The sequence below is a fragment of the Emys orbicularis genome, chromosome 20, assembly GCF_028017835.1.
Source record: "Emys orbicularis isolate rEmyOrb1 chromosome 20, rEmyOrb1.hap1, whole genome shotgun sequence".
Taxonomy (NCBI): domain Eukaryota; kingdom Metazoa; phylum Chordata; order Testudines; family Emydidae; genus Emys; species Emys orbicularis.
In genome coordinates, this window is record NC_088702.1 from 4206132 (window position 1) to 4219449 (window position 13318).

Below are 13318 nucleotides of genomic sequence, written 5' to 3' on the forward strand. Positions count from 1 at the left end.
TAGGGCATATGACACATAGCTCAGCAGTTCTGGTGCCATCCACCAGGGGGAAGCAGTACAACACTAGGGAGATCATTATGATACTAATCAGGGTATCATGAGGCATAATTCATTACCATTTGAAGAGTATTTTAAACACGCAGAACAAAGATGCTATGGAAGAGCAAAGTATTAACATTACTGGCATTAAATTTTATCTAATAGCTACCACAAGGCTGGGACCTAATGGTAAATGATTTCACTGAATGCCTCCCTTGTCAAATGCAAACATCCCTTACAGGAATAATGTATTAACTATAACAATTTACACCCCTTCATTCTGGAAGGATGATCTTGTGAACAGGGCACCGGGCTGCGACTCAGGAGATCTAGCTCAGTTTTCCCAGACACCCTGTGCGCTCTTGGGTGAGTCACTTAATCAGCCAGTGCCTCAGTTTCCCCAGTTGTAAAATGGGGGTGATGCTAATAATTCTTTTATTTTGCCTATTTAGGTTGCAAGCTCTTTGGGGCAAAACCAGTCTAATTACATGAGTATGTACAGCACCCTAGCACCACTGGGCCCTCTTCTGGCTTGGGGCTTCTGGGGGCTACCGTAATAGATCATAATCATGAGGCCAGCCTTAGCATATAAGCTCTTGGGGGCAGGCACAGTCTTCTGTGTTTGTACAGCCTCTAGCACTATGGGGCCTACCCATGACTGGGGGTTCTAGGCACTACTGTAATTTATATAACAGGAATAAAAAGTACAGCTCCTAGCACAATGGGGCACTGGGCGCTACCATAATATACCTAATAGCAATAAAAATGATTGTGGGTGCGAGAGAGAGAAGAGCTTTAAGTACCCACCTCGGCTTGTACTGCCCTTTAGGGTACATCTCCGCAGCCAGCAGGGGCCTGCGGCCCTGAGTCTCAGAGCTCGAGTCGCCAGACAAAGGCGTCGCACTACCAGGCCAAAACCAGCGGCATAGGGTATGTCTACACTACAGGATTAATCCGAATTTATATAATTCGAATTTAGGAAACCGATTTTATAAATTCGAATGTATTCGGCCACACTAGGCACCATTAATTCGGTGGTGTGTGTCCAAGCTACCGTAGTAGCATCGATTTCCAGAGCGTTGCATTGTGGGTAGCCAATAACATTGAATTGCCAATAACTTCGAATTGCGGCCACACTAACCTTAATTCGGATTAACAATACCGATTTTGACGCTACTCCTCTCGTCGAGGAGGAGTACAGAAATCGAATTAAAGGGCTCTTTAATTCGAATTAAATGGCTTCGTTGTGTGGACGGGTCAAGCGTTAATTCGAATTAAAGCAGCTAAATCCGAATTAAAGTCGTAGTGTAGACCAGGCCATAGACATTGCAGCTTGGGCTTTGTAGCTTTGGGCGGCCAGTGGGAGTGGGCTAGCCAGCTGAGCTCTGACCGGTTGCTGGGCAGGCGTGGGCGGCTTGGCGTCCAAACGGCTAGCGTTAGCGTGCTAGCTTCCCTCAAGCCAGCCCCAGTGTAGACGTGCCCCGGCTGCCTAGAAACCAGTTAGCACAGCAAAGAAACCCCAATATTATAAAACATCTTGTCATTTTTAAGCCACTCTCATGCCTGTGTTGCGGGGGGCGGGTAGGGAACCAGACTCGTGATTTTTTGAATGCGGAGGCCTGGCACTACAGCGTAGCCAGAGCACAAAGCAATCATCTCCTGCAGCCAGCCCAGCCCCAGAGCCTGACCGGGAGCGTATAGTCCGAATGGGCACCATACTAGGGAACGCCGCCTGGTTCCCCCACCCCTCATTTAACTCCCCCCCTCAGCCTCATTTATTTTCTCCACACACACAAGCTGGCACGGAGTCGTGGGAAGCAAACAAGCAGCTGTGGGTCCTAATGCTATCAGTCTGTTACCTCTGCCAGCCTCCCCCCCCCCCAGTCCCCTATGCCACCCCCACCCCAGATACACAGGCAGCTGGAAAAGCATAGAATAAAAAAGAAGAAAGAAAACAGCCCCCTTTAAAATAAAGAGGAGGAGAAAGAAAGGGGGGGGGGTGGTAAAAATCGTTAGCACTAATTATCAGGCGCAGGGACAAACGATTAATTTGCAAGTCAATTAGGCTCAGATAGGTTCACGCTTCCTGTTCTCAGCCACTGAGGGGGAAAGAAAATGAGAGACACACTGAGGCCTTAATCCTTCTCAGAGGAGCCGCCATGGTGGGGCCGGTTTTCTGTGCCAATGTTCGAAAGGCCAGGGGGACGAGGTTACAGCTGGCACGGCGGAGGCTGGGCGGAGGGGGGGGGGGGGCGGGGGGCACCCTCCTTGCCAGTCATTGTGCCCGACAGAACAGCAGTGGCTTGTCTGGTCTTCCCGCCCCCCCCGCCCCCCAACCCACTGCGTTTCTCTTTCCCTCTTTGGCACGATGCCCATCCCCCTTCTCCATCCACCTCCAGTTGGCGGCCCCACAGCCGGCTGCTGGGGCCAGCCGCCACTTCACAGGTGAATCCCAAAGGCCACGCTATGGCCCCATGAGGCAGAACCCGCTTTACGGCCCTTTGGCGGAGCCAGAGCCGGGTAAAGGGGTTGCAGCATCAGAGAGGGGCCCCGTGCTTGGCCCCCCCTGCACTGCATTATGAACCCGGGTCTGTGGGCCCGGATTCCGTGTTTCCAAGCCCAAGCGTGAGCGTCCACCCTGCCTGGCAAACCTGGGCTTACAATTGAGGGGGGCTCGCAGCCATACTACACCGTACCGACCTCCTGACTTAAGTCTGCGGGTCGGGCTCCGTCTACACTGCAAAATGACCGGGCTCGGCCCTGAGTCACCGCAAGAGTCGGGCTCTGCCCCACCTACCCCGAGCAGAGTCCTCGGACCTGGGTACTGAGTGCTTGCTGAAAGCGTCTGAAGTCCCCACATTGTCGTGCTGTTGCAGTGAATTTCACATTCCCGCACCCCCAAGGAGAAGTGGGGCATGGGATGGCAAAGAAAGTTAGGGCAGGTGTTGCTAGGCCATATCTCTTTGGACCTTCACTGTCCCAGGAGAAGACTCAGGGGAGAAGGCTCCAAGCCCCCCACCCCAAAGGACCTGATCCTTTGTACTACCCAAGATCCTGCATACCCCCTGAGCGCCCTCAGTTCCAGCAAAGCCAAGCCGATTCGAGGGTAATCAACACAAACCGGGCGGGGACCTGTTTTCTCATCCCAGGAGCCTTTTCAAAAGTTTCCCATCCCCAAACAGGATGAAAAGTCAGAATCTTGACCTTTTCCCCCCGAACTGAAAATCTGAAACCACCTCGGCTCGGCTCAGTCGAAACGTTTCGTTTCAGTTTTGACATTTACGGAAAGATCATTTACAGGACAATATAAGCGGAGCCTCCCCTTCAGATGGGAGGAGCCTTCTGACCACCCAGGGGCTTTTTTTCCATTTTGAAAACATCAGCATGGGAAGGTTCCAAACTTTTAAGAAATTGTTTCAAACAAGAAATTTGCCCAACACACCCCTTTCCCACACCCAGGTTAGAGTTTTGAGGAATTGGCGCTTTTTGACAGTTTGTCAAATTCCTGACCCGGCTTACTCAGCGCCCCAGGCTTAGTGCAAGGTGGGATGGAGGAGGACAAGCAGTGAAACTCAGGTGAAGAACAAGCATAATATGGTTGCCCAGTTTATCAGAGTGATTTCTGCAGCCGGGAGGGTTTGGAGGCACACCCCTCTTTCCTTTCACTAAGGCCAGGATGCTGTTGGCTCAATTCAAGCATAGAAGGTTGTTTGCAATTCCCAGACATTTGTGAAACTTAAACATAATGGGCCAAACTCTCCACAGTGTAAAATCTAATGGAATCCCAGGTCGTCATGGATTTAGCCCATTTCAAACCCACAGCAGGTAGAGCGGCCTCATAGAAATCATGAGGCATGCAGTTCCATAGGTTGGTTTCTGTAATTCCCCAGCCTGATTAAAAGGGAACCACACTGTGTGTAACAGAAGTCAGAATCAGACCCTGGTATTATATTATCAGAAGAGATTAGGATTTCATAACTCAGTAATTGAATATGTAGAACTATTGTAATAAAATATTGAAATACTATAATTACAAAATTCATCATGGCTAACATAGCCCCCTGAACCAGGCAGTTTAAACTTCGTTTTTATGCAGAAGCAGGGTTTAATGGTTAAAACAAATGACTGAGATGGAGGCAGGACTCCTGGGTTCTTTTCCCAGTCCTGGGAGGAAGTATTGTCTCATGGTTACATCACAGAACTGCTAGTCAGGACTCCTGGGTTCCATTTCTGGTGTGGTCAAGGGGCCACAACGTGGGATTGGGAGTCAGGGCTCCGAGACCCTATTCCAGACTCTGCCACTGACCTTGGGTCAGTCACATCCCCTTTCCATGCCTTGGTTTCCCCATCTATAAAATGAGGATAATGTGACTGACTCTCTTGGTAAAGCACTTTGAGATCTATGGATGAAAAATGCTGTTTAAGTGCTTGCTACAAACTGGAAGTGGCATGAGATTTTTAACAGCCACGATCATTTAGGGGCCTGCCTGCTGCATCTCCTCAGCATCAAAATTGCTGTAAAAGGGTTGAGGAGAGAAAGAACATTTCATATAAAATGTAACATTCATTCTCAAAGGGCCCAATCCAGAGTCCACTGAAGACAAGGATGTCTTTTCACTGGGGTTTAAACAGGAGTTAGAGCAGGACCCAAATGCTCACAAGTTATTTCCAAAATGCACCTATTTTAAAATGTTGAGAGCCCAATCCTGCCGGGGCCTGAGTGAGAGCTGAGGGCTCTCTGGACTTTTCAGAACCAGGCTCTAAGACCCAGTCTACACACAAATTTGCACTGGTCTAAATCTGTTTCTAGTAGAACTGAGCAGGAAAGTTTTCCCATCCTGTGCAAATATTGGAGATGTCAGAATTTTGTCCCCATCCTGAATCCAGACCAACCCCCCCAAAAGAGTCAACAATCTCAAATTTTGAAGAACTGAAAATGTGAAAAAAAAATACACAAATTTGGATCTGTTCAAATGTTTTGTTTTGATTCTGACCATTTAAAAAAAAAAAGCATCTATAATTAGCTTACTTTTAAAAATGAAAGGCAGTTCAAGCCAGAAAAACTGGATTTGTTTTGATAATTCTGAAACTTCCCCCCCTCCTCAAAAATCTTCCAAGTAGTAAAATTCATCAAAACTGACCCTGTGCAGTCCAAAGTTTTAATTCTGAAGAAGCGGCATTTTCCACTGCAAAAATGTTTATCAAAAATTCTAACCAGCTTTGTTCCTCATCAACTTAGCCAAAGTAGCGCTATTTTATCCTAAAATAGGAGCATTCACACAGCCTTTTGCGCTGCTTTAACTAAACTGAAATCACGCCTTATGTTACATTGGTGAGTCTCTCCCAATGGACATCCCCAATTTAACATTGATTTTTTTTTAAGCCAATTTAGTAAAACCAGTGCAACATTACGGACTTGCTTAACTCTATTTAAGCCTGATAAGTGCATTCACAAAGAGGCTTGCACCAATCTAATTTAAACCAGTTTAGGCTTACCTTGGAATCATTTGTAATGAAATTTATTTATTTCAACCAGTGCAAAGTCCTGTGTGGATGCATTGCTGCTGTATGCCTCAGTTTCCCAAGCTGTTAAATAGGGATAAGGCGTTTTGAGATCTAAAGATAAGAAGTGCTCTCTACGAGCAAGGAAGGTATTTATTATTAATTATAACTATTAAACCTGCTCCTAATTAAGCTAAACTGAAATAAGACTGGTTTAAACATAAGTGAGAGCATCCACATAGCCTCTAAAAAACCACTCCTCTGCTTCTAACACTGTGTATAGACAAGCCCTGCACCCAAATGACTGCCAAAGAGAAATGGAGGGCTTAAAAGCTACTTTAACCAGCACTCCATTGAAACTGGGAAGTGTTAGGAAAACTCTGCATCTGTTCCTGATGTGATCCACTTGAAAGAAATTACCAGACACCTGTTTCCTTCTCAATACCCTTGCAGTTGACAGTTACAGTCCTCACACAGCAACAATGGACAGAGAGTAGCTTTGCCAAAGGCGTGTCATAACACCACTTTGTCCCACTACAGCACCTTTCATCTGAGGAGCTTCAAGTGCTTAACGTATGTGAATGAATTAAGCTTTCCCAAGAGTTAGATGAGCATTACCAGTCCCATTTTACAGCTGGGGAAATTGAGGCACAGAGAGGGGGCGTGACTTGCCCAAGCTCACGCAGTGAGTCAGCAGCAACATTACGGATTCTAATTCCCACTTCCGTATTTTAACTAGTAGGCCACATTTCCTCCCACATTTGGGAAGAGTGCTCAGAAATCCTGGCTCCTAGCCTACGGCTCTAAACACTAGACCAGGCTTCTCCAAGACCTGGGAGCAAAACCCAGGAATCCTGACTCTTGGCACTCTCCTTTAGCCACTAGACCACACTGCAGTGTTAAGTATCAGAGGGGTAGCTGTGTCAGTTGGCATCCACAAAAACAACAAGGAGTCCGGTGGCACCTTAAAGACTAACAGATTTATTTGCCCAAATAAATCTGTTAGTCTTTAAGGTGCCACCGGCCTCCTCGTTGTTACTGCAGTGTTAAGAATCGCTCCTCCTCCAATACACACACACACACACAAACACACACACACACACACACCCCACACTCCTATATACTTTGATCATGGCTTTCACTGTATGCAAATATTCAGCATGCATGTAGAGTGTAGGAGTTATTTTGCTGTGCATGATCTGAATTTATGGCATTTGCCCGTACACACACACACACACACACACACACACACACACACACACACCCTGTGTTTGAAATCTGACAAAAGCAAGCTAATTGGCAGTGCAAAAGAAGCTGAAAAGGGGCCAAAAGGAGAAGGAGGGGAGGGCTGAAGAGTGCTACACAATGCCATGCTGTTTGCCTGCCTCAGATGAAATGAGGGGTATGTGACAGAACGGTTTTCTTTTTTAAGAGCGCGTCTCCCTTCCAAAGAAACATACAACTGATTCTTTGATGCAACATTTTGTGTAAATCAAACGCAGTCGCATCTATCCAGGGAGACTTTCACAAGCACATCATCATCATCAGGGGTAAGAGTACAGTTATTGTAATGCCTAGAGACTCCAACAGAGATCAGAGACCCATCAGGGTGAGGGTTGTGCCTGACGCATAACAGACAGACAGTCCCTTGCCCAAAGTTCTTACCATCCTGGAGGCCCGGCATGATCGTAAAACAGGGCCCTTTTCGTAAGAGTGGGGACGGTGGCCTGTTATCAGGTTAAAATATTTCCTGTGAACCACATGGGTGCTGAACTCTACCCCAGAGGTGGCTGCTTCTTAGCTGAGGCTGCCCAGCAATGGCCCAATTCTCATTTGGTGTAAAGGGGCCCTTTACACCACCTTTGCAGTATAAAGAAGCCAGCAAGTGGGTCAAAGTGGTGTACAGGGGGTTTGGCATAAAAAAGAATCTGACCCATAATATTTGCTCTCTCTCTCAAATACTGAAATTCTACCTTGCAGCTTCATTGAAGACGTCCGCTGACACTACTGATAAATTTCACCCCAAGTGATGCTAAGGTTTTCTAAGGGGCTTGATCATAACGCCGAATTTCTCTCCCCAGGCCTTTTCTAGTTATGACTTGAAATTCAAGCAGATTCACTCTTATTCAGTTGTTCTGAAGAAGCACTCACCTAATCCGGTAAACTGAATTGTTTTGAATGCTGCCATCTACATCGTGGGAGAAAGGCTGGTTAAAAAAAAAAAAAAAGTTAATTCAGATGAAAGTGTTCATTGAAAATGTTGGGGTTGTCTTTCATTGAAAAAAGTTTGTATTAATTTGGGGGGTGGTTCAAACATTAGACATTTGGAAATTTTCCAACAGCTGTATAACCCGGCAGTGGAAATGTTAGGGGTTATTTTTCTCCAAAACACACATTTTTTTAAAATGAATTTTCAACCATTTTCTAAGGTTTGAAAACATTGGCCAATTCTCCAGGTGGGATTTTTAAAAGGATGGACTCTTCTGGTCTATTTTTTTTTTCATGTAAAAAAAACACAACACCACCACAACTGTAACACCAAAAACAAACAAACAAACCAGTGTCAAGTATCAGAGGGGTAGCCGTGTTAGTCTGAATCTGTAAAAAGCAACAGAGGGCCCTGTGGCACCTTTAAGACTAACAGAAGTATTGGGAGCATAAGCTTTGGTGGGGAAGAACCTCACTTCTTCAGATGCAAGTACTTGCATCTGAAGAAGTGAGGTTCTTACCCACCAAAGCTTATGCTCCCAAACAAAACAGTGAATGCTAAGCAAAGCTTTAAATGCCTATGTTTAAAAACCATCAACCCAAGATTTTAAAAACCATGGGCCAGATCTTCCACTGGTGTGAAGCTAGGATCTGTCTCAATCTTGCTAAAATGCCTATACTCTAAAACAATTTTAAATCAGCAATTTTATAGAAACAGATTTCTAATAGTACATTGATTGGAATTGTTTAGGGCCTGGTATTTCAGTAAATAATTGTTTTAAACATAGTTCAAATCCTTATTGTTTTTACTCCTCTTAAAACCTCATCAGTATGCTTCAAGCAGAAACATGTCTCTCCCCCCCCCACCTCCCTTTTTATTAAAGTGAGAGACAAAGTGATAGAATTACATTTATGACGTGGTTGAAACGGAATCCCTGATTGACCTAACAAACAAACAAACAAAAATATCCTGACAAACAAGAGTTTATAATTCCTTTAACAGAAGTCTGTTATAAAAAACATAAAGGGAATCTGAAATATTAACCCAAACTTTCCCTCTTGGTTTCATGGAGCTCCATTGTATTGCAACAATTTTCCGGAAAGAACAAACACTGTAGATTAAAAACAAACACAGATTTGTAGAGTTATTTTGAGAGACTAAATTATCCTGGGAATGTTTGAAAATGAAACCAAATAGTTTGCGCGCACCACACAAAGAAAGAAGTCTAATTTACAAACAAAAAAGGATCTAAACTTAAAATTTGCCACACCTTCAAATTCGACCCAGATTGTTAGATATTTTCTTTTGGAGATGGAATGAGGAAGGAAACATAGATCAGAAGATAGAGAAGCGTGCGAGAGAAAGAGAGAGTCTTAATTCACCAAGCGATTTCAAAGAACCAGCAAAAAATATCCAGTCGTATTTTTATTTGTAGCTGCAGAGACAAATGCAACAGCATATAAATTGCATTTCTGATCGAATCCAAATATTTTCGTTAGAATCAATCCAAGAAGAGGCGGAGGGGGAGTTTGGGGCAGTTTTTGATAAACATTTTTTAAAAACGTTCTGCCTTTGAAATTCTTTTCCGCTTGAACTATTGATCAAAATTACTAGCACAGCTTCGTGTTTCTTAGTCAAGAGGGATGGTAGAATTTAAAGCAATTCAGTGTCTGAAAAGTTTAATAAAGACCGTTTTCTCTTGTAACACAGAATTATGTTGGTAATCGAATATTTGCACAGTGGTGCCTGTTGCGAAATTACTTTCCATTTTACCTGTAGATCGGGATTTTACTTGTAAAATTACCCTGCAATATTCACCCTCTCCTCCACTTTTCCTAGTTTGTTAAAACCATTTATTGAAATTCCAAAGTTCCCATTAAAAAAAAGAGATGACCGTTTTTTCTCCTTTAAAAAATTCATTTTTGCTTGCTTGTTTTGGCTTTCTTTGTTATAATCGGAGGTTAGTTTGATTCAACTGTGCATCAATTGATTTAATTAAAAAAAAGAGCTTGTTTTTATAATCTGATTTGGGAAGGGGAAATCGTTTATGATTTTGTATTCTGCCTGCTGTATGCGGTCATTATTCTTGCATTTCCTAATGAAACATAAGATTACAAATTAATTGAATTGCTTCCCTCCCCCCCCCCCCCCCCAATCTGGCATCTCTTCTAAAATTTTGGCTAATCGGTAATAAATCGCAGTAGGACACATATCCAGAACGTTTTCCCTTTTGCGCATCACATTCTGCAGATAGGGAAGAAATTCCCGCGAGTCAGTCAATTTCCCCATCGGAGCAGCTTCTCTCAAATTCGAGCTAGTCAATTCCCCTTTTCAAAATTCGAGCTAGTCAATTTCTCAACGACATTTACCTTCCCAAACTATTCTACTTACAAATAAATGGAACAAAGCAACCAAACAGCAAAGCACTTAACAAGAAAGATCTGGCTGGGTAGATGACTGAAAACATTTATATTCTAGTTGATTCATTGGCTTCACAAAAGCGACTGCAAAAGGAAAAGATGGTTTAGACCAGCCGCCAGAAGTTTGGAAAGGTGCGGACAGAAGAAATATGAAATATGATAGATGGATTGTTTTAACCTGTAAAGAAATATTACCATGTACTCAAAACTAATAAACACAGCTCTTTGCATGAAAAAGAAACGTGTCCTAGACCTATCACAGGATCTTTCAGCTTTTATTCTAGGGAGGAGTTCTTTTTATGCAGTCTTCTCAATCACTCCATCCATTGATTTTGCAGCCTCAACGTATTTTGACACATATAAACTTCAGACAATCTGGAGCTCTCTCCAAAATGGATACATTTTTAATACACAAACAGGACCTCCATTTGGTAAACTACAGGACTACAGAAGAGCTGTAAATCCTGAAAAACAGTTAGCTGAATTATAGGGGATAAGGCAGCTTTCCATTTGATCCCCTGGTATTAATTTTACCATGAAATATTGTTTCTTTGTTTTCCTATTAAGCAAACTTCATACATTTGTAGCCACAGAAGTTAAATATGCCATTTGCTTATTTAAAGCATTTAATTTTAAAGAAAGTTCTGTTAGAAAGTACTGCAACTGGATGTTTAAAAACAGAAGAGAGCATTTTTCATTTTCCTTTTGGCACATTCAATTGTCATTTGATCATTTTTTAGTATTATCAAGGGGGCTTAAACTGACAAATGAAGCATTTTGTTTCATGATATACAATGATTTAAATAACCATTTATATTAAATTATATATATATAATATTTTAATATAAATGGTTACTTAAATCATATATATATATATATATATATATATATATATATATATATATATATATATATAAGATAAGGAGCTAATACTGGAGTTAATATGATTGTCTGTTTCACACACACACACACACACACACACACAAACACACACACCCCTCTCTCTCCATATCCTTCTAACTTTCATACATATGCCAGATCCTTAGCTGGTGTAAACTGGCATAGTTCAAATTGCGAATCAGCCCTATAGTATTTTGTTCCAGAAAGACTTGCTATCAAGCACAAGCCTCAATCCTTCAAACCGTCAAGCACCTGCATACTTCACTCACTTGAACAGTCTCACTGAAGTGGTTGGGACTACCCGTAGGAGTCCAGTGCCACATGCATTTGGAGGATCGGCGTGGCCTAATAAACAGAGCACTGGATGGAGACTCAGGAGGCCTGGCTTCTGTTTGCTCTGCCACTGGCCTGCTCGGTGACCTTGGGCACCCGCTCTGTGCCTCGGTTTCCCCATCTGTAAAATGTGACCAATGATACTGACCTCCTATGTAAAGTGCTTTGAGATTTACTGGTAAGAGCTAGGGATGAATACCAGGATTACCTTTGTCACTTCAATGGAGCTATGCCAACCCATACCAGTGGAGGACCTAGCTCATGTGTATCTAAACAGGCAAATAGATTAACAACATACAAGGCCCGGGGGTTCAGAGGGACATGATGGTGCTCCCAGATCCTCTCAAATAGTGTAAAACTGGTGTAAATTGCACCACGAGTCCCTTTTACAATGCCAGAGTGAGGTAAAGGGGCCTTAGTGTAAGTGAGAATGAGGCATTCTATTTCTTTCAATTAATTACAATATTAGGCACCTATAGAATAGGACCCCTCAATATATATTGTCCTTGATATTGTAAATGGCAATCAGCAGATCTATTCACAACGACCAGGCCTGAATTGGAATTGGTTTGCTTGTAAAATGCCGAAGACGCTTGGATAAAGATATATAAAATTCAATGTATTGCTGTTAAGTGTGACTATGCAGATCTTGTATTAATATTTAACAATACAGTTGTGCTTATATATTAACAGTAATTAAATATTAATACTTAACTCCAGCAATAAAAATCCTAATTCATATCTATTTCTTATCATCATTATCCCCCAAATTCGGCAACCTTTAGATCAGAATCCAGATTCTGATCCCAAATACACAGGTTTTTCAGAGCTGGGGGGTTTTATTGGCCCATCCAGGAGAAGCCAGCTGTCAAATTTGGGTCGTGCTCCAGGTTCAGAGTCTGGACCCTGGGAATCCAAAGGTTTGAGTTTTGATTGAGACCCATCTCTTGTATCAAACCTACATTGTAAACACTTTGTAGCTGGTGATATTATAGGGCCCTTTGCACGGAAAACCCCTCACTCAGGAATTTGGGTCAGAGTCCCTCCCAGCGCCTCATCACCCCAGCTCTTCCCCCAGTGTAACTGAGTGCTGTTCAAGACCGGACATTAAGCCCCCTTTGCACCAGGCTGACTGGGAACGTATACATCTACATCCACTTACCTCCCTGGCAGCATATCGCGGCCTCAGTGTACATGAGACTCGAGCGCTTACACTGGTTGTACTGTCGCTGGGGCAGTTTTAGACCAGCCTATCTCCGGATCAATGCAGGCGTCGTACACTGGGAATCTTGAGTAAGAACCAGGGATCGGCTGGAGGTTCCCAGGTTCTGTAATATAACAGAGGGGATGCAGCCAACATCTCCGTGCTAGAAGCAACCAGGGGCTGTAATCGGGTGTTCACAAGCACCGCTAACATACTGGGCCTCATTCGCCTTTCCACTAAGGCCCTTTTACACCGTCAGGGTACAGAGGCCTTAAAGTGGAGCTAAATTACAATTCAGACCCCTTTACACTGACAGAGGCCTTAGTCTAAATCAAGGCAGATCCGGACTTAGGGAGAGATTTATACAGGGATGAGTTTGGGCTCTAGGTTTTGCTGAGGTTTGCAGGCCTGATTATCATTTACAATCAGGCCTTGTCTACAGATACTAATTTTGCTGGCAAACTATAGTGGTAAGGGTTGTGATTTCTCCTTCCCCTCCTCCCCCCATCCCAACTGAGATAGCTGTGCTGGCAAAAACCCTAGTGTAGGCACAGTTACCACCACCATTCCTTGTGCCAGTATAGCGGACTCCATTTGGGGAACTGGATTAAGCTAAACGACTCTTTGGCCAGTATAAACTGTATCTCCACTGGTGGGGTTGAGGGGGTTAGCTGGTATAGTTCTCCTGGAGTGTCTACACTGGCAAACCCT